The sequence below is a fragment of the Herpailurus yagouaroundi genome, unplaced genomic scaffold, assembly GCF_014898765.1.
Source record: "Herpailurus yagouaroundi ecotype Mexico unplaced genomic scaffold, PumYag 140, whole genome shotgun sequence".
Lineage (NCBI taxonomy): Eukaryota > Metazoa > Chordata > Mammalia > Carnivora > Felidae > Herpailurus > Herpailurus yagouaroundi.
In genome coordinates, this window is record NW_024412395.1 from 81,172,424 (window position 1) to 81,192,627 (window position 20,204).

At 38.8% G+C, this 20,204-nt stretch overlaps 1 pseudogene; it reads left to right on the forward strand.

Annotated features, from left to right (window-relative positions):
* Nucleotides 1-723: 723 nt before the first annotated feature.
* Nucleotides 724-1,077, forward strand: LOC121030292 (60S ribosomal protein L35a-like; annotated as a pseudogene).
* Nucleotides 1,078-20,204: the final 19,127 nt, after the last annotated feature.

Here is a 20,204-nt window from a genome sequence, read left to right on the forward strand (position 1 = left end):
GAGGAAGGCAATATTATTATTCCTACTTTTCATTTAAGGAACTCAAGGCATAGACAGATTAGTTAACTGACTCAAGGTTACACAATTAGAAAGTGGCAGAGCTGAGATTTTAATCCAGGTAATTTTGGGGCGCCTGGGTGGCTTAGTCGGTTAGGTGTCCGACTTTGGCTCAGGTCATGATCTCACAGCTCCTGAGTTCGAGCCCCAGGTTGGGCTCTGTGCTGACAGCTTGGAGACTGGAGCCTGCTTCGGATTCTGTCTCCCTCTCTGCCCATCCCCCGTTGTGCTTAGTCTCTCTGTCTCTCAAAAATGAATAAATGTAAAAAAAAAAAAATTTTTTTTTAAAAATCCAGGTAATTTAACTTTAGAGCCCATACTCTTAACAATGAATCTGTTATTAATCTATGTTGTCTCAACAGATTTGTGAAAGTACAATTGAAACAACTTTTAAATTCAGTTGAGAAAGCTCAACACCATGTCGTTACATTGAAGCTGACCAGGATATCTAGGAATCTGAATTTAATAGTGGCCACAAGTTTAAGGACCATTGTTCTGTACTATGTAGCAACCTTCTGCCTGACTCTGCCAGGTTACTGTTGAATCTGTTTCTGAAGTTTGAAGATGTTCGTTCATGTTGATTTTCTGGCTAGTTAAAAAGTTTATGTTTCTCTTTCCACCATCTTGGAACCTATGGAGGCCTGCTGGGAACCTAAAAAAACAAATATGTTTGGAAAGCTGTGGTCCAAGGCCATTTTTGCTGGCTGGGGAGCACATAGCTCCTCTTGAAACTGAATGTGTTTATGCTCAAGATGAAACCAAATTCTATCTAGACAAGAGATACGCTTATGTGTACAAAGCAAAGGATAGATAATACAGTGACTCCTGGTGGCAAACCAAACAAAACCACAGTGATCTGGGAAAAAGTAACTTGTGCTCATGGAAACAGTGGCATGGTTCTTGTATTCCAAAGCAACCTTCCTGCTAAAGCCATTGGCTACAGAATCTGTGTGATGCTATACCCCTCAAGGATTTAAATGTACTAAAAAGTAAATAAATAAGGTGTAGACTTAAAAAAAATTTTTTTTTTAATGTTTATTTATTTTTCGAGAGAGAGAGACAGTGTGAGCAAGGAGGGGCAGAGAGAGAGGGAGACACAGAAGTCGAAGCAGGCTCCAGGCTCTGAGCTTTTAGCACAGAGCCTGACACGGGGCTCGAACCCACAAGCCATGAGATCATGACCTGAGCTGAAGTCAGACGCTTAACTGACTGAGCCACCGAGGCACCCCTGTAGATTTTTTTTTTTTAAGTTTATGGCTTGGAAGACAAAGTACAATGAAGTAGAAGATTGAATTAACTTTTAGTTTTTGATACTATTGGGTAGAAAGCTACATTATTAATGGTAATATGGGAAGACTTACACTAATAGAGCAAATAAACATACATGGTAGAGCAGTTTGCAAAGAAAGGGAAATACTTGTCACAAAAAGATATTGTCAGCTAACTCCAGCTAACCCTAGCAGATGAATATCCAAATGCTAATTTTGACAAGGACACTAAGATACTACTCATATAATGTATTATAGTGTTTAATGCAAGTATCCTAGAATGAGTTCTACATGCATGGTCTACATTTTGTATTAGAACATATAATAGAGAGTAATTCTCAGAATTATAATTTTGGCCAGGGCAGTTAAAGCTAAATCAAATCGATGATTAATTCATTTTTGTAAAACATTAAGAGATGTTTTACAAAATAAGATATAGAATTTGCTTGCTAGTCAAAGTGTCTCACTTTTAAAAAAAAATTTTTTTTTTCAACGTTTATTTATTTTTGGGACAGAGAGAGACAGAGCATGAACGGGGGAGGGGCAGAGAGAGAGGGAGACACAGAATGGGAAACAGGCTCCAGGCTCTGAGCCATCAGCCCAGAGCCTGACGCGGGGCTCGAACTCACGGACCGCGAGATCGTGACCTGGCTGAAGTCGGACGCTTAACCGACTGCGCCACCCAGGCGCCCCGCAAAGTGTCTCACTTTTTGACTTCATGCCATACTATCAGGCATAAATAAGCAGGAATAAATAGGGTACTAATAGGCATGATTGAAAGTTGCAGTCATTTGGCACATAGACATAAAATGGGAGGAAAGTTTTCAAGGTAGTGATGGTAAACCAAGTGCTACAACATCTGATTCACAATCTGGTTTCTGGATGTGGGCATAACACTAAGTTACACTTATACTTGAAACTAATGATTCCCTATAGGTAGCAATCAAATATTACGGTGTTTGGCATCTTTTATGCCTAATTAGAGACGGCAAGTATTCAGAGAGTCTGAAAATTCTATATCTTTTTGCATCCTGTTTCTAGACTACAAGACTGAAGTCAGTAAATAAAGTGCCTTTGAGAGGGATTTGTTGATAATACTGCCATAGCAAAAGTCCTTAAAAAAAATCATGGGAGGGTTGCCTGGGTGGCTCAGTCAGTTGAGCGTCTGACTCTTGATTTTGGCTCAGGCCATGATCCCAAGGTCATAGGATCGAGCTCCACGTCTCCTCCATGCTGAGCATGGAACCTGCTTGGGATTCTCTCTATCTCTCTCTCTCTCTCTCTCTCTTTCTGCCCCTCTCCCCTGTTAGCACTCTCTCTCTCTGAGAAGAAATAAAGAAGAAAGAAAGAAAGAAAGAAAGAAAGAAAGAAAGAAAGAAAGAAAGAAAGAAAACCAGTAAAGCCAAAATAACCTTGAAAAAGAACAAAGGGGTAGGAATCACACTTCTTGATTTCAAAACATACTACAAAGTGACAGTGAATTGGGGTGCCTGTGTGGCTCATTTGGGTGAGTGTCCAACTCTTGATTTCGGCTCAGTTCATGATCCCAGGGTGATGGGATCAAGCCCCATGTCAGGCTCCACAATGAGTGTGGATCCTACTTGGAACTCAGGGCACCTGGCTTGTTCAGTTGGTAAGCATGTGACTCTTGCCATCCTGAAGTTGAGCCCCACTTTTGGCACAGAGATTACTTTAAAAAAAAACTCAAAGAAAAATTAAAACAAAACAAACAAAAGTGATGACTGGGCAACATCAAAAGACAAAATGACAGAAAATAAATCAGGGAAAATATATTTTCAAAATGTATTTAGAAAAAAAAGACTAGAAAGACTAAAGACTAAAAAGACTACTTTACAAAGATATTATAAATTTCAAGAAAAAAATAATGTTGAGAAGAAATTGCCAAAGAGCAAGAAAGAACATGCAATTCTCAAAAGGAATAATACCAGTAGTTAATTAAGAGGAAGAAATGCCTATATCATTTAAAGAAATCCAAGTTAGGGGTACCTGTCTGGCTCAGTCGGTGGAGCATGGGATTCTTGATCTCAGCATTGTAAGTTTCAGTCGGTGGAGCATGGGATTCTTGATCTCAGCATTGTAAGTTCAAGCACCACACTGGATGTAGAGATTATTTAAAAATAAAATCTTTAAAAATGAAAAAGAAATGCAAGATAAAAAAATAAAGAAATGCAGGTTAAAACCAAAACAACCTATTATTTTTACCTTTTTACCTATTATTATTACAATTATTTTTTTTTACCTGTTTTTACCTATTATTTTATCTACTTCCAAAGCTCTTAAAAATTCATAACACCAAGGGTTGGTCAGAGTGTTAGGGACCAAGCATTTATTTAAAAAGATTTTGTTTATTTATTTATTTGAGAGAGAGAGAGAGAGAGAAAGCAGGGAAAGGGCAGAGAGACAGAGAGAGAATCCCAAGTAGGCTCCACACTCTAGTGTGAAGCCTGAACACATGAACCTCGAGATCGTGACCTGAGCTGAGGTCAGATGCTTAACCGACTGAGTCACCCAGGCACCCCAGGGAATAGGCATTTTTTTTTTAATGTTTATTTGTTTTTGAGAGAGAGAGACAGAGTGTGAGCAAGGGAGTAGCAGAGAGAGAGGGAGACACAGAATCCGAAGCAGGCTCCAGGCTCTGAGCTGTCAGCATAGAGCCCGACGTGGGGCTCGAACTCATGAACTGTGAGATCATGACCTGAGCCGAAGTCAGACACTCAACCGACGGAATAGGCATAGGCATAGGACGGGATAGGCATTTTTGATGGGAGTATAAATTAGAACAAATATTCTTCAGGGAAAAATGCCTTTAGTTATATAAAAAAAGTGCATCCTACACTTTCACCCAGTTATTCTCTTTTAGAAATTTAACACAGAAATTCTAACACAAATAGGCACAGATGTATATAACACAGATGCTCACTAGAAAATTAGAAACTAATGTCCTTCAAAGGATGATTGGAGTTATGATCTATTCATTAAAGGAGATTATGCAGCCACTGAAAAAAGATAGTTCTATATGGGAGGATAAATTAATTGGGAAAAATAAAAAGCAAGTTGTAGGAGGAACCGGGACTAGGTGAGGCAAGGCCTAGGCCTCAAGCAGAACACCTAAGGAGATACTCTTAGAGTAGTAGGAGTGCAGGGCTGGACCCTGAGAGTGAGTGCCTCCTTCAATTTTACATCCTAGTCTTTCTCTTCTCTTGCCTTATTCTAGTCTCAGCCCTGCACTACAGACTGCATAATATAGTCCTGTATCTGTTAATAACAATAATTGTGTATATAAATGAATATTTATAATTATGTGTATTTGGTACAAACTTTTTAGAGGGCATATGTATGTGTGTGTTTTATTTTATTTATTATTATTATTTAAAAATTTTTTTCTTTAATGTTTATTTTTGAGAGAGAGAGAAAGGGAGACAGACCGTGAGCAGGGGAGGGGCAGAGAGAGAGGGAGACACAGAATCTGAAGCAGGCTCCAGGCTCTGAGCTGTCAGTACAGAGCCTGACGTGGGGGTCCAACCCACGAACCGTGAGATCATGATCTGAGCTGAAGTCAGATGTTTAACTGACTGAGCCACTCAGGCGCCCTCATTTATGTTTTAAAGTAATCTCTAGGCCAACATGGGGCTGGAACTCAGGACCCAGAGATCAAGATTTGCATCCTTTTCTGACCAAGCCAGCCCGGGGCCCCTATATATAAGTGTGTATATACACAGTATATATATTAGTGTGTGTGTGTGCATGTGTGTGATAGCTAAAGGGAAAAAACATTGAAGAATCTATATCAAACTATTACCAGTGTTTTTTCTGGGGCATGGGATTTTGGGAGATTTTCACTTTCTCAGTCACATACTTCTGAAATCTTGTGTTAAAAAACAATTAACAGCTTTTGGCTTTTTTGGCTCAGAGGAGGTGAAGGTGCAACTGTCTTTGGTCATCCTGAATCCAGGTTCATCCATCACCAGCTGTCTCTACCATGCTGCCTGAGTTTGACCCCAACGAAATCAAAGTTGTATATCTGAGGTGCACTGATGGTGAAGTAGGTGCCATGTCTGCCCTGGCCCTGAAGATCGGCCCGCTGGATCTGTCTCCAAAAAAGTTTGGTGATGACATCGCCAAGGCAACTGGTGATTGGATGGGTCTGAGGATTACAGTGAAAGTGACCATTCAGAACTGACAGGCCCAGACTGAAGTGCTACCTTCTGCCTCTGCCCTGATTATCAAAGCCTTCAACATTGCCCCACAGATGCAGCACCAATATTTAGTCAGACAACTCTCTGGAAACATTAAAGAGATCCTGGGGACTGTCCAGTCTGTGGGCTGCAGTGTTGATGGCCACCACCTTCATGACATCATAGATGACATCAATAATGGTACAGAGTAATGTCCAGCTAGTTAGGAACTACAGAGGAAAATTTTTTTTTTTTTAATTTTTAAGTGTTTATTTTTGAGAGAGAGAGAGAGACAACATGCAAGCAAGGAAGGGGCAGAGAGAGAGGGAGACACAGAATCTGAAGCAGGCTCCAGGCTCTGAGCTGTCAGCACAGAGCCCTACGCGGGGCTCAAACCCACGAACTGTGAGATCGTGACCTCAGCCGAAGTTAGACATGTTTAACTGACTGAGCCACCCAGGTGCCCCAAGGAAAATATTTCAATATAAGATCATTTGACAACTAACCAACCAACCAACCAACAAACAACAGCAATCAATTAACAATTGCATATTTTTGGTTACAGAAAAAGCAAGGAGGATTTTCAAAAATAATAGGGTAATCACACAGAGTTCCATGTGCTATATGTGTTTGAATACTGAATTGAGCATTTTGTGTATCTGTGGTTGGTATCACATCGCTACTACGTGAAAAATGAAATAATGAAAAAATTAATGAGTATCATATGTTTCTGAAACATGTATTTAGAAAGTTGTATGGGGCACCTGGGTGGCTCAGTCAGTTAAGTGTCCAACTTCAGCTCAGGTCATGATCTCACAGTCTGTGAGTTTGAGCCCCATGTTAGGCTCTGTGCTGACAGTTCAGAGCCTGGACCCTGCTTCAGATTCTGTGTCTCCCTCTCTCTCTCTGCCCCTCCCCTGCTCATGCTCTGTCTGTTTCTGTCTCAAAAATAAATAAAAACTTAAAAAAAAAAAAAAAAGAAAGAAAGTTGTATGACAGGGACCCCTGGCTGGCTCAGTTGGGAGAGCATGTGATTCTTAATCTCGGGTCGTGAGTTTGAGACCCACGTTGGGTGTAAAGATTACTTAAAAATAAACTTAAAAAAAAGTGACAGCATTCCCTCTGCTAAATTACATTCTTGGCAAGTAGAAATTCAAGTTACACAAGCAAGAGCCAATTTTAGCTTCTATGTGAATAGTGTCTTCCCATGCATGCCGTACCCTTCTCTCTAGATAAAGATCAGATTAGGTGTCTTTCATATGGGAATTTCAAAGCAGTTTAAAGATATTAATTAGCTCTCACAACTCTGAAGTGGGTGTATATTATCATGTCTGTTTTCCATATGATAAGACTGATAGACTGTATGATTTCCCAGTATTCCATACCTCATATTGTTAGTGAAACTGAGAAAGCCATTACTTAATTGGCCATTTTCTATTTCTTGAGAAGAAATAAAGCAATTTGGGGGTGGATAAGTCAAACAAAAATAGCTATTTATGCACCAAACATTTTTAAGACACATAGGTATTTTTATTTTTATATTTTTTAAACAATCTGGAGCATTTTAAATTTATATTCCAATAGTTGGTTGGAATAATATTTTCTAAATTAACATTTCTACTTTAAAATATATAGACAGCCAGAGGTAAAGCTTTGTTGATCAGAGATCTGCTTTGGGTATTTTGTCAATTATAAGAAATGTACTTACAGATGAAGTAATGTGGTTTAGTGACTTGGAGATCTACTTTTAAAGATCCTGGCCTGGCACACTGAAAGGGTACAATGAATTCTTGGAAAAGGGAGGATTAAAATACACTTCACTTGTGCCACTCCTATGCTAACAACTTTATTCACACTATCTCATTTAATCCACAACATTGTACTTCTCATTTTACAGGTAGGGAGAGAGCCTGATTGTGAGACTTACCTAACATGAGTCATGTTAAAGAAGATAAGAAGGCAGGCAGGATTCCAAAAGTCAAGTCAATAACGCCAATTTGAAAAAAAAAAAAAATGCCTATTTGATCCTGCCATCTTCTCCTTTTTGTTTTTTATTCCCCCACTTGAATGAGGTGCACGATTTTAACCTGCCATTTTGAACTCTGTATTTATGAATATACCCATTTAAACAATGGTTGTAATCTATTTAATTCTTGGTCAAATTTTTATGTAGTAATAGTGAAACTATTTCCAATTTTTTTTCTATTCTCATTTTTTATTTTACTGAAATGATTATGTCCAGGAGCAACTTTTTCCATGCACATTTTACATTGAGATTCATTTCAGTCATCAGCTTTTTATTCTCATCAAAATCTGTCCATTTAAACTACTGCTATAGTGACCTTTCTTTTGTAGCTATTATTTCCATGAAACTTTATTTTTCCCTCTCATCCAAAGTATTTATTAGGTTAAAGAGGTAGGGTCGAAACATCCCTTTTTGCCTGGGATACAGGAATTCAATATAGGTCATTTCTTATGATAGTAATGATGAGACAAGTATTACCTGCTCCAGCCACCTCATCAGAGGGAGGCTCAAATGCAAAAATAGATGTGAAGGTGCTTTGTAATGTGTTAAAGTTAAGTAAATGTCACTTTAATTATTGTTAAAACAAGTCATATAATTCATCTCCTGGAACTGTTCTAGAAGGCACACACCTTCCTATTCCTTGCTGTAATGTTATTTGCAAAATTGCTTTCAGACTTCAGCTGATTTTCTAAGTATATCCCAGTGAGCTAGTGACTTCACTCACTGTTCTCTTGTCGTTTGTTTTCCATTCTGACCTCATTAATTTTTCTTTCTCTAGCCCTTGTACTGAAATCCTCTGTGATGTAGAAACCAGCTTTGGTATTGTAATGGATTTGTACCATTGGTTATCAGTTTCATCATCCTGGTTGCTGTAATTGTTGCATGGAATTGAATGATAGTGTTACTGGCTAGCAGTTGTTTGAGAAAAATTAAAACAAACCTGTGACCAAATAGATGATATCTCAGCAGAGGTTGCAGGTACACTGTTATTATAAGAAATTCTCCTCTTATGATACCACTGTCTCTTGCCTAATATACTACTTGCTTGTACAAGAGTTTTGAAGGAAGTAGAAAGGCTGCTGTTAATCTAAGCAAAGCTTAAAAATTTATTTACTTTAAGGTGTAAAGTTTATAGGTTCAGGGTTTTTCCCCTTTCTATATCATAAAACAGCTTAACATTTCACCATTGTTTTCAACAAGCCACATTATTTATAAATATACTGATAATATTAGGTAAAAATCCATGAGAAGTGATCCAATTTCATCATATTGATTTTATCCTGCTCCTAGTGTTAGTATAAGGACTAAGGGATTTTTTCCTTTAAGAATCTGCTGCATTTCTTGTGTATAGTTTTATTCTTAAAAGGTATCCTGCAAAAGAAGTAAAAGTCTGAGCATTAGCAATGTAATTGTTACTGGCAAAATGCCTTTCAGTTCCTTTTTTTAAAAACCAGTTTCATTGAGATACAATTCACAATACAATTAATCCATTCAAAGTGGACGATTCAGGGGCGCCTGGGTGGCTTGGTCGGTTAGGCATCCGACTTCGGCTCAGGTCATGATCTCACGGTCCGTGAGTTCGAGCCCCGCGTCGGGCTCTGTGCTGACAGCTCGGAGCCTGGAGCCCGTTTCGGATTCTGTGTGTGTCTCTCTCTCTCTTTCTGCCCCTCCCCTGTTCATGCTCTGTCTCTCTCTGTCTCAAAAATAAATAAACGGTAAAAAAAAAAATTAAAAAAAAAAAAACAAAGTGGACGATTCAATTTTTTTTAGTGTATTCATAGAGTTGGGCAACTATCACAATCCATTTTGAGACATTTTCATCACCCTAGCAGGAAACTCCTTACCTAGTACTTGTCTGTTCACATTTATTCCCAACTCCCCTTTCCCTCCAACCCCAGGCAACCACTAATCCACCTTCTGTCTTTAGATTTGCCTGTTCTGGACATTTCATATAAATGGAATCATACAATATGTGGTCTTCTGTGACTGGCTTCTTTCACTCAACATATTGATTTCAAGGTTCATTCATGTTGTAGCATGTATTAGTACTTAATTACTTTTTATGGGTAGATAATATTACGTTGCATGGATATGTCATATTTATTTACCCATTTATCAGTTAATGGACATTTGAGTTGTTTCCTCTTTATGGTTATTATGAACAATGCTGCTGTGAATGTTTGTGTAGAGGTTTTCTCATTTCTCTTGGGTATATACCTAGGATTGGAATTATTGGATCATATGGTAAGTCAATGCTTAACTTTTGAAGAACTGCCAAACCTGTTTTCGAAAGTAAATGCACCATTTTATATTCTCATCAGCAACATCTCAGGGTTCCAATTTTTTCACATCCTTTCTGACACTTTTATCTATCTTTTTTATCTTAGCCACCTTAGTGAGTGTGAAGTGGTACCTCACTTAGGTTTTGATTTGCATTTCCCAAATGGTTAATGATAATGAACATCTTTTCATATTTTTATTGGTCATTTGTATATCTTCTTTGGAGAAATGTGTATTTAGAGCCCTTGCCATTCCTAAGTTGGGTTTTCACTTTTAGTTTAGGAAATTCCTTTCATATCTTAAATTTCTTTGAAAATTTCTCCTGATGTTTTCTCTGCTACTTAAAAAGTATGTTTGGGACTACTAGGTGGCTCAGTTGGTGAAGTGTCCAGCTCTTGATTTCCCCTCAGGTCATGATCTCATGGCTGTGAGATGGAACCCTGTGCTGGGCTCCATGCAGGGCATTAAGCCTGTTTAAGATTCTCTCTTCCTGGGGCGCCTGGGTGGCGCAGTCGGTTAAGCGTCCGACTTCAGCCAGGTCACGATCTCGCGCTCCGTGAGTTCGAGCCCCGCGTCGGGCTCTGGGCTGATGGCTCGGAGCCTGGAACCTGCTTCCGATTCTGTGTCTCCCTCTCTCTGCCCCTCCCCCGTTCATGCTCTGTCTCTCTCTGTCCCAAAAATAAATAAATGTTGAAAAAAAAATTAAAAAAAAAAAAAAAAAGATTCTCTCTTCCTTTCCCTCTGCCCGTCCCCCATTTGCTCGGTCTTTCTTTGTCTCTCTCTCAAAAAGAGTGTGCTTTATGTCTATTCATTTATTTATTCAAATAAGTTCTGCATTTATTGAAGACCTAATATGTGTCAGATTTATACTAAATCCTGAGTCTAAAGTCCCAGGCCTTGGGTGGGTGTCTCAGTTGGTTAAGTGTCCAACTTTGGCTCAGGTCATGATCTTGCAGTTTGTGGGTTCAAGCCCTGCATTGGGCTCTGTACTGATAGCTCAGAGCCTGAAGCCTGCTTCAGATTCTGTGCCTCCATCTTTCTCTGCCCCCTCCCTACTCATGCACAGTCTCTTTCTGTCTCTCAAAAATGAATAAACATTTTAAAAAATTAAAAAAAAAAAGTCCCAGGCCTTAAGGAATTCATAATCTCCTGGCTTCCTAAAGAGATAATATGCAACACAATGGTGTAAATGCTGTGTAGACCTCAACAGTAAAACCCTTGCAGGGACATAAATAAGAAGGTTTTAGGTAATGCTACCGATGAAATATAATGGAGATCATGCTTTTTGCAATGAAAAAAGTCAAAACATACAAATTATACATTTCATCAGTCAATATACTACGGAAATGCTGCTTATGCCAAGTGTGGAGATAGCTGAGTGAGAGAAGCAGGCATGGAGCAGAACTTGCAAGGCAGAGGAGTGCCTGGGTGGCTCAGTCAGTTAAACATCTAACTTCAGCTCAGGTAATGATCTCATGGTCCATGAGTTCAAGCTCTATGTTGGGCTCTGTGCTGACAGCTCAGAGTCTGAAGCCTGCTTCAAATTCTATGCCTCCCTCTTTCTCTGCCCCTCACCCACTCATGCTCTCTCTCTCTCTCTCTCTCTCAAAAATAAATAAACATTAAAAAAAAAAGTGGATCACTTTCCACCTTTAAAAAAAACTAAAAAAAAAAGAACTTGCAGGGCAGAGCACAAGCCTCTTTGGCAATACAATTGATAATATTTGAGCATATCATTCAGAAATTACAGGTTATAGAAAATATCACTGCCTTTCCAAGTAATAATAAAGGCACTGATCTCAAAAGCCATCTTGCATGTCAGCCAGATATGCATGGTTCAAGAACACATAAGACACATAAAAGAGGAGCTGGCTCAGTCAGTAGACCATGCTAATCTTGATCTCAAGGTTGTGAGTTCAAGTCCCACATTGGGCATGGAGCCTACTTAATTAAAATAATAATAATAATAATAAGTGAAACAGATAAAAACACGTAACACATAAAAGAAAATCAGCATTGGACTACACAAGAAAATAAATCAAAACAGAAAACATGACTTAGCCATTCGTAGCTAAGGTTTTTCACAAGTTGTATAAAGAAGAGGAGATAGAAATAAATATCAGAATCTTCTGCATTTCATTTGTGGTTTGTTGCACATAGACATACTTATGTTGACTGTGTATGGGAGCTCTTTTATACCATGCATTTTAGCCACTTGGTAAGTTGTTTCGCTGTCTTCGTGATCCCTTGCTCAGAGAAAGCACTCCCATCCCAGCTAAATATGTGGATCTGGTGGAACCCAGCAGGGACAATTAAAATTCTAGTGCCAGAATGGTTTATTTACATTGTTTCTATTTATATCCCATCAAGGGCTTGAGGAATCTTACACAGATGATATAATACAATAAAATAGAAAAAAATTAAAATAAGAAAGATTGTCTTAATCTAACCAGTAGTAAACCAGAGTACTAAATATAATATTAGCATATCCAGAATATTTATTTATTTATTTTTATTTTTATTTAAAAAAAATTTTTTTTTCAACGTTTTTATTTATTTTTGGGACAGAGAGAGACAGAGCATGAACGGGGGAGGGGCAGAGAGAGAGGGAGACACAGAATCGGAAACAGGCTCCAGGCTCCAAGCCATCAGCCCAGAGCCTGACGCGGGGCTCGAACACACCGACCGCGAGATCGTGACCTGGCTGAAGTCGGACGCTTAACCGACTGCGCCACCCAGGCGCCCTTCCAGAATATTTAAATAAATATTAGGATATGATGCTGATGATAAAGTGTCATCTGTAAAATAATTTGTTTTATGATAATGTTCAGAGAGTTTGCTTAATTTTTTTTCATTTCCTTACCATGAGTATAATATTTACTCTGGATACCAAAGACTACTTGTTTTGTTTTGTTTTTTTACTTTTCTTTGTCTAGAACTACTATTTGAAATAATATTTTTTCTAATTAAAAAAATAACACATTGTAGGAGGTCAAAATGTATCAAAAAGTGTAAGGAAGAAAATAAAATAAAAAAATCACCCATAATCTCCTCCCTTCCCAAATCAAAACCAGCAACAATAAAAACAGAAGAGGAATGTTATACTACTCCAGAGTGTGAACAAAGCTTTTTGTGAACTCAGAGGACAAGGCAGGTAAATGATGACCTGGGGATTGGAGAATGCTTAACCCTCCAATTATGCTATGTGTGTGGGTTTTTTTTTTTTTTTTTTTTTTTAAGCTTATTTATTTATTTTGAGTGAGCCGGGAAGAGAGACCGAGAGAGAGGAGAGAGAGAATCCCAAGCAGGCTCTGCACTGTCAGTGTATAGCCTGACCTGGGGCTCAGATTCACAAAGCATGAGATCAGGACCTGAGCCAAAACCAAGTCAGATGCTTACCTGACTGAGTCACCCAGGTGCCCCTGAAGAAAGAATAGAAGGTGCCTGGAGCAGGGACAAGGAAAGGCATTGAAGGTAGAGGGAAAAATCTGTAGGAAATGACAGAGCCAGGGGCACCTGACTGTCCCAGTCAGTAGGGCATCTGACTCTTGATTTCAAGGTTGAGTTCAAGCCCCATGTTGGGCGTGGAGCCCACTTAAAAATAAATAAATAAATAAATAAATAAATAAATAAAAGTAAAATCTTAAAAAAAAAAAAAAAGACAAGAAAATGAGAGAGACGCTTCTCCCTTTTCCTTTTCATTAGAAAGAAGGTAAGTTTGGGAAAAGGCCCGGTATATTCAGTGAACTGTAAGAGGTTTAAGAGGGGTAAAAAAAAGAGAGATAAAGCTTGTGAAGGAAAGATGGTGAAGGCCTTTGTTCATAAAACTAAGAAGTTAGGGGGCACCTGGATGGCTCAGTCAGTTAAGTGTCCGACTTCATTCAGCTCAGGTCATGATCTCGCGGTTCACGGGTTTGATCCCCACATTGGGCTCTGTGCTGACAGCTCAGAGCCTGGAGCCTGCTTCAGAATCTGCCCCTCCCTGTCCTTCTGCCCCTCCCCTACTGGCTCTCTCTCTCAAAAATAAATAAGCATTTAAAAAAAAAAGAAAGAAAGAAAGCTAAGAAGTTAGGCTTTGTACCATAAGGATTGTCCTTAGCTATACTGAAATAGGGGAGGTAATGGATAACTGGAAATGTGATGTTGGTCATTAAACTTTTTTAAAAAAGATTTTATTATATTATATTTTATTTATTTATTTATAGATTTTATTTTTTAAATGTTAAAAAAATTTTTAATGTTTATTCTTGAGAGAGAGAGAGAGAGAGTGCAAGCGAGGAAGGGGCAGAGAGAGGGAGACAGAATCTGAAGCAGGCTCCAGGCTCTGAGCTGTCAGCACAGAGTGCGACACAGGGCTCGAACTCATGAACTGTGAAATGAGGACCTGAGCCAAAGTCTGCCACTTAACCACTGAGCCATCCAAGTGCCCCCTAGATTTCATTTTTCAGTAATCTCTACAGCCAATGTGGAGCTCCAACTCACAACCCTGAGACCAAGAGTTGCATGCTCCACCAAATGAGCCAGGCTCCCCTGGTCACGAAACTTTTAACTAGAAAATTGTTACTTGGCCTAATCACCCCATCATATTGTCCTCTATTTCCCTATTTTTCTATTACTAAAGCCTTGTGGCCAAGATAAAACAATCCTTATAGGGAGATGTAGGAAGGCAAGACAATGGCAAACATTTCTTACAGATGTTCTACATAAAAACTTGGCAAACAGAATGCATATGAGTAATCCTTAGCTGTGAAACCATCCTGGTAATAGTCTGTGTTTGGTATATTTTCTTAAAGGCACTTATTTTTGGAAATTTGGAAAGATTATTCAGTAATATTTGAAAGAGGAAAACCCCCCACAAGTCTGATAGTTCTCCTTTTTTATTCTGTGCTTTAAGAAGAATAAATGTGTACAGCCTATTTTTGGATAATAGCAGATACACACTGAGAAAATTGATTAATATGAGAATCATATAATGGAAAACAATCCCCCCTCAACCTCCAAGACCAATGAGTTAGCCAGTAGTAGGCAATGATGGTTCTGAAGTAAAAGAAAAAACAGATATGCCCTGGGATGAACAGCTATAACCAGTCCTCTTTTGAATTGTTATTTGTATAACTGAAGCTTGGATTTCTCTCCATAAAAAAAGAGTAGGTGGTCATCTTGCTTTTTGAACATTTAGACAAAGATTTTATCCTAAATTTTATTGTATAATTTGATTTCCTAGCACAAAAGAGATTTGGAAATTGGTCTTTTAGTTGAAGGGAAAGGGAATCCTTTTAAGTGGAGGAAGTTCAGAGTTTAAAGCATGATTAGTTTTGTGTTTGGAAAATAAAATCATTACATTTTAGGTCTAAATATCTAATCAGTTCTAACCAGAGAAAATTCTAGATTAAGGAAGAAAAAGTAAGTTTTGATGTAGATATTTCTGTGTTCTAGAGTCCTCTAAAAAGGATGAATAAATATTTATCTTGGGGGAAGGTTGTGAGGATGAGTATTACAGTAGGTTCAGCCGCTCTTGAAGTTATTTGTGTAATTTCTACAAGAAGATAGTCTAGTGCAGTTATGTGGAGGTCATTATGAAAGGGCAGATAAATATTTATTAAAAGCCAGAAAAATGAAAATGCAAGGCCATAAGACAGTCTTACTTCAGTACATTTCAAATGCTTATCCAACAGCCTCTGCATCCAAGTGAGAAAAATGTTGACATGCTTAATAACTGGAAAAAGTATTGAAAAAGTTTTAGCGGTGCCTGGGTGGCTCAGTTGGTTAAGCATCTGACTCTTGATTTCGGCTCAGGTCATGATCTCACGGTTGTGAGTTTTAGCTCTACATTGGGCTCTCTGCTGTCAGCACGGATCCTCTATTCTCTTCTCTCTGCCCTTCCCCTGCTCAGTCTCTCTCCCTCTGTCTCTCTCAAAAATAAATAAACTTTAAAAAAGCAAATGTATCAAACATTTGTAGAAAGTACAGTAAAAAAATATATTCTATTATGCCTTTTTTTCTAATCCTTGAGATACAAATAAGCCTATGTAGGATCAAAATTTTTTCCTTGTTTTGTGTCCTCAGTTGGCTGACTTTTCATTTCAGTGACCACTAAACATTTTCTAGGTATGCAGCAGCATATGATTTAGTCACTGTTCTCCGATATTATAAATCTTTCTGGAGAAATTAGATTTTTACACATTACAGGGCACCTGCCTGGCTCTACCAGTTGGTAGAGCATGCAATCCTTGATCTTAGGGCTATGAATTCAGTGTCCACATTGGGCACAGAGTTTACTTAAGGAAAAAAAAAAGATTTTCACAATTAAGAAATTGTATGTGAAATAATTAAAGAGAAATAACTTTGCTTTTCCTCTTCTTATTTTATTTTTTTTTAAGTAGGCTCCATGCCTAGCATAAAGCCCAATTCGGGGTTTGAGCTCACCACCCTGAGATCAAGACCTGAGCTGAGATCAAGAATCTGATGCTTAACCGACTAAGCCATCCAGGCACTCCATAATTTGTGCTTTTATCACTTCTTTGACAACATTGCATGACTATGTTATGTTCATCATTCTGAAATAGAGAACTTTTAAAACTTAATACTGGGGGCACCTGGGTGGCTCAGTCGGTTAAGCGTCCAATTTCAACTCAGTCATGATCTTACAGTTCATGGGTTCGTGCCCCACTTCGGGCTCTGTGCTAACAGTTCAGAGCCTGGAGCCTGCTTAGGATTCTGTGTCTCCCTCTTTCTCTGTCCCTCCCCTGCTCCCACTCTGTCTCTCTCTCTCTCTCTCTCAAAAACAAACATTAAAAAATTTTTTAAAAAGTTAATACTGTTATAGCATTTGTACAACTCCAAAAAGGATTCAGTAAATGCTTATTGATTGATTAGTAGCTTTCACAAGTCATAGTACTTCTGAATAAATTGTAAGGGGTGATTCAGACCTTTCTGAGGATTATAAAGGGTAAATTATATACATTGATCACATATTAGGAAATAAGTAGAAAAATCACTTGCTTCTACATTCTGACTATGAATAGTGGGAATCACATACATTAAGAAGAAAAGTGAATGGGGCGCCAGACTGGCTCAGTCGATGGAGCATGAGACTCTTGATCTTGGGGTTGTGAGTTCAAGTCCCACATTTGGTGTGGCGATTACATAACAGATAAAATCTTTTTTTCAAGTGTTTTATTTAATTTTGAGGGAGTGCAAGTAGGGAAGGGGCAGAGAGAGGAGGACAGAGAGTCTGAAGTGGGCTCTGCACTGACAGTGTGGAGCCTGGAGCCTGTTCCCCTTTCCGCCCTTCCTTGCTTGTTCTCTTTCTCTCTCTCTTTCTCTCAAAAATAAATGTTTAAAAAAAGCAAAATAAAATCTTTAAAAAAAGAAAGAAAAATTAAAAAAATAAAAATGTAAAAAACTGATTTTTTGCTATGAAATTGTATGAACTGAGAACTCAAAATTATACAAATAGCTTCAGCCGAGGAGGGGGCAGAGGCAGAGAGAGGGAGAGAGAGAGAGAGAGAGAGAGAGAGAGAGAGAGAGAGAGAGAGAATGTTAAGTAGCCTCCATGCTCAGTGTGGAACCTGACTTGGGGCTCAATCCTACAACCCTGGGATCACAACCTGAGCTGAAATCAAGAGTCAATCACTTGACTGACTGAACCACCCAGGTGCCCCGAGATTATCCCCCTTTTTAATCTAGTAGAGGAGAAAACAAAAGGAATCAAGGCGCGCCTGGGTGGCGCAGTCGGTTAAGCGTCCGACTTCAGCCAGATCACGATCTCGCGGTCCGTGAGTTCGAGCCCCCCGTCAGGCTCTGGGCTGATGGCTCGGAGCCTGGAGCCTGTTTCTGATTCTGTGTCTCCCTCTCTCTCTGCCCCTCCCCTGTTCATGCTCTGTCTCTCTCTGTCCCAAAAATAAATAAAAAACGTTGAAAAAAAAATTTAAATTTGAAAAAAGCAAGGAATCAAAATGCAGCCTGATAAGCACAATTTTAGAAGCTTATAAAAAGTGTATAGAAATAATGCTAAGAAGGGGTGCCTGGCTGACTCAGTTGGTAGAGCCTATGACTCTTGATCTCGGGGTTGTGAGCTCAAGCCCCATGTTGGGCCTAGAGCTTACTTAAAAAAAAAAAAAAAAAAAGTAATGCAAAGAGGGAATAATTAATTCTGTTTGGGGTTTGGGGTCAGGGGAATCTTCTTAGAGGTGGTACTGTTTGAGCTGAGTGTTGTATGGTGAACAAAAATTAAGGAGACAGCCAGAAGGGAAAGGATATTCCTGGCAGACAAAATAGCAAGCACAAAGGCATGTATATTTGAGGAACTGTAAATTCTTTGGTATCACAGGGCTTTGCAAGAGCAGAGACTGTTTTGCTTATTGTATCCACAGTAGCCTAATACAGAGCCTGGACCACAATGAACAATAAATATTTGCTGAACAGAAGAATAAAAGAGACGGGGCCTTGTGTCATTCTGAGGAGTTTAATTTAATCTTATAGCTCCCATAGGCTGAAGCTGACTGGAAGCCAGTGGGCAAGGGAGTCTTGGAAATTTAGTTTGTAGGAGTCAGTCCCTGAACAAAGAAGAAAAGGGAAGGAAATGGAACTGAGAGCAAATAGTCAAATGATCCACACCCTTCTTATGACCTAACAGCTTTGTATCAAGTGGAACATGCCTGCCTCTCCCATGCTCCAATACACTGGCCTCCTTTTCTTGTTTTCTTTTTTTTCTTTCCTGTTTCAATTGGAAAACAATATACTTTTTAATTATTTTTTTATTTGGATATAGTTGATGCACAATGTTACATTTGTTTCACATGTAAAAACTGACCTCCTTTTTATTTCTCAAATATACCAAGATTGTTCTAACCAGTTTAAGGCCTTTGCTTATTTCCTAAGACAAAAAGAGTCTTCTACCAGATCTCTGCCTAGCAGAGATTGATACCTCAGGGGTCAAGTGATACCTCCCTAAACAGGACTTCCTGAAAAATCCTTTTAAGATAGAACAGCTGTTCCTCTCATATTGTCTCCCCTTTCTAAAAGGTAATGTTGTGAAATAACCTAAGGTCATCTCCAATTATCTACACCCTTGTAAAATCCTTTCCCCTTGAGTGTGGGTAGAATGTGTGGCTTGCTTCTAAATGACTGAATATGGAAAAGGTGATGGGATGCCACTCCTATGATTATGTTATATAAGATTCTGTCTTAACACACTGGAATAAGAGAAACTCTCTGTTGACTTTGACTAAATAAGTTATGTTGTGAGAACACCTATGGAGAAGGCTACACGGCAAGGAACTTTAGGGGCCTCCAGGGAGCTGAGAGTAGCCCCTGGCACCTGAATAAGATTAAAAGAAGATTCTTCCTTAGTCAACCCTCCAGATGAGAATAGCAACTGGCTGATGTCAACCTTGATTACAACTTTGGGAGACCCTGAGCAGAGGACTCTGCTAAATCAAGGCTGGACTCTAGATGCATAGAAACTGTGAGATAATAAATATGTGTGGTTTTGAGCTGCTAAGTTTGTGGTAATTTGTTAAACAGCATTAGAAAATGAATACAGGTTGGAGCACCTGGGTGGCTCAGTCAGTTGAGTGTCTGACTTGATTTCGGCTCAGGTCATGATCCCAGGGTTGTGGGATTGAGCCCTGCATCAGGCTCCATGCTGAGCGTGGAGGCTGCTTAAGATTCTCTCTCTCTCTCTCTCTCTCTCTCTCTCTCTCTCTCTCTCTCTCCCTCTGCTGCTCTCCCCTGCTTGTGCTCTCACTAAAAAAGAAAAAGAAACAAAAAAGAAAAGAAAAAGTTTGAATACAGATAAATACCATGAGAGGATGAGAGGAAGGAACTTGGCTCTCTTGTTCTTGCTATATCACTATACCTAGAATAGTGATTGGCACATAGTTTAATAAACATTTGTTGGTTATATAAATGAATAAAAAGAAGGTGGATGAATGTATGAATTTCAGCTGGATGGGAGAGAGGATAGGACTGAATCCTTGGAACATGGCTAGTGACCATCAGCTAGGGAGTACTATTTTCAGAGATGGGGTTGCGGGGGGATCCATCAAGCAGGTATATATATGGTTCAAAGACTTCAGGGGGCAGTGATAGGTGATATACTGTTTTAAGATTTCCTTTACTATATTATAGAGTTGACCCTTGAACAATATGGATTTGAACTATGCAAATCCACTTATACATGAATTACTTTTGATAACTATAGTATAGTATTATAAATGTGTTTTCTCTTCTTTACAATTTTCTTTTTTTAAAAAATATTTTATTTTTTAAGTAATCTCTACACCCAATGTGGAGCTCGAATTCGTAACTCCAAGATCAAGAGTCATATGCTCTACTGACTGAGCCAGCCAGGTAGGTGCCCAGTTTTGTTTT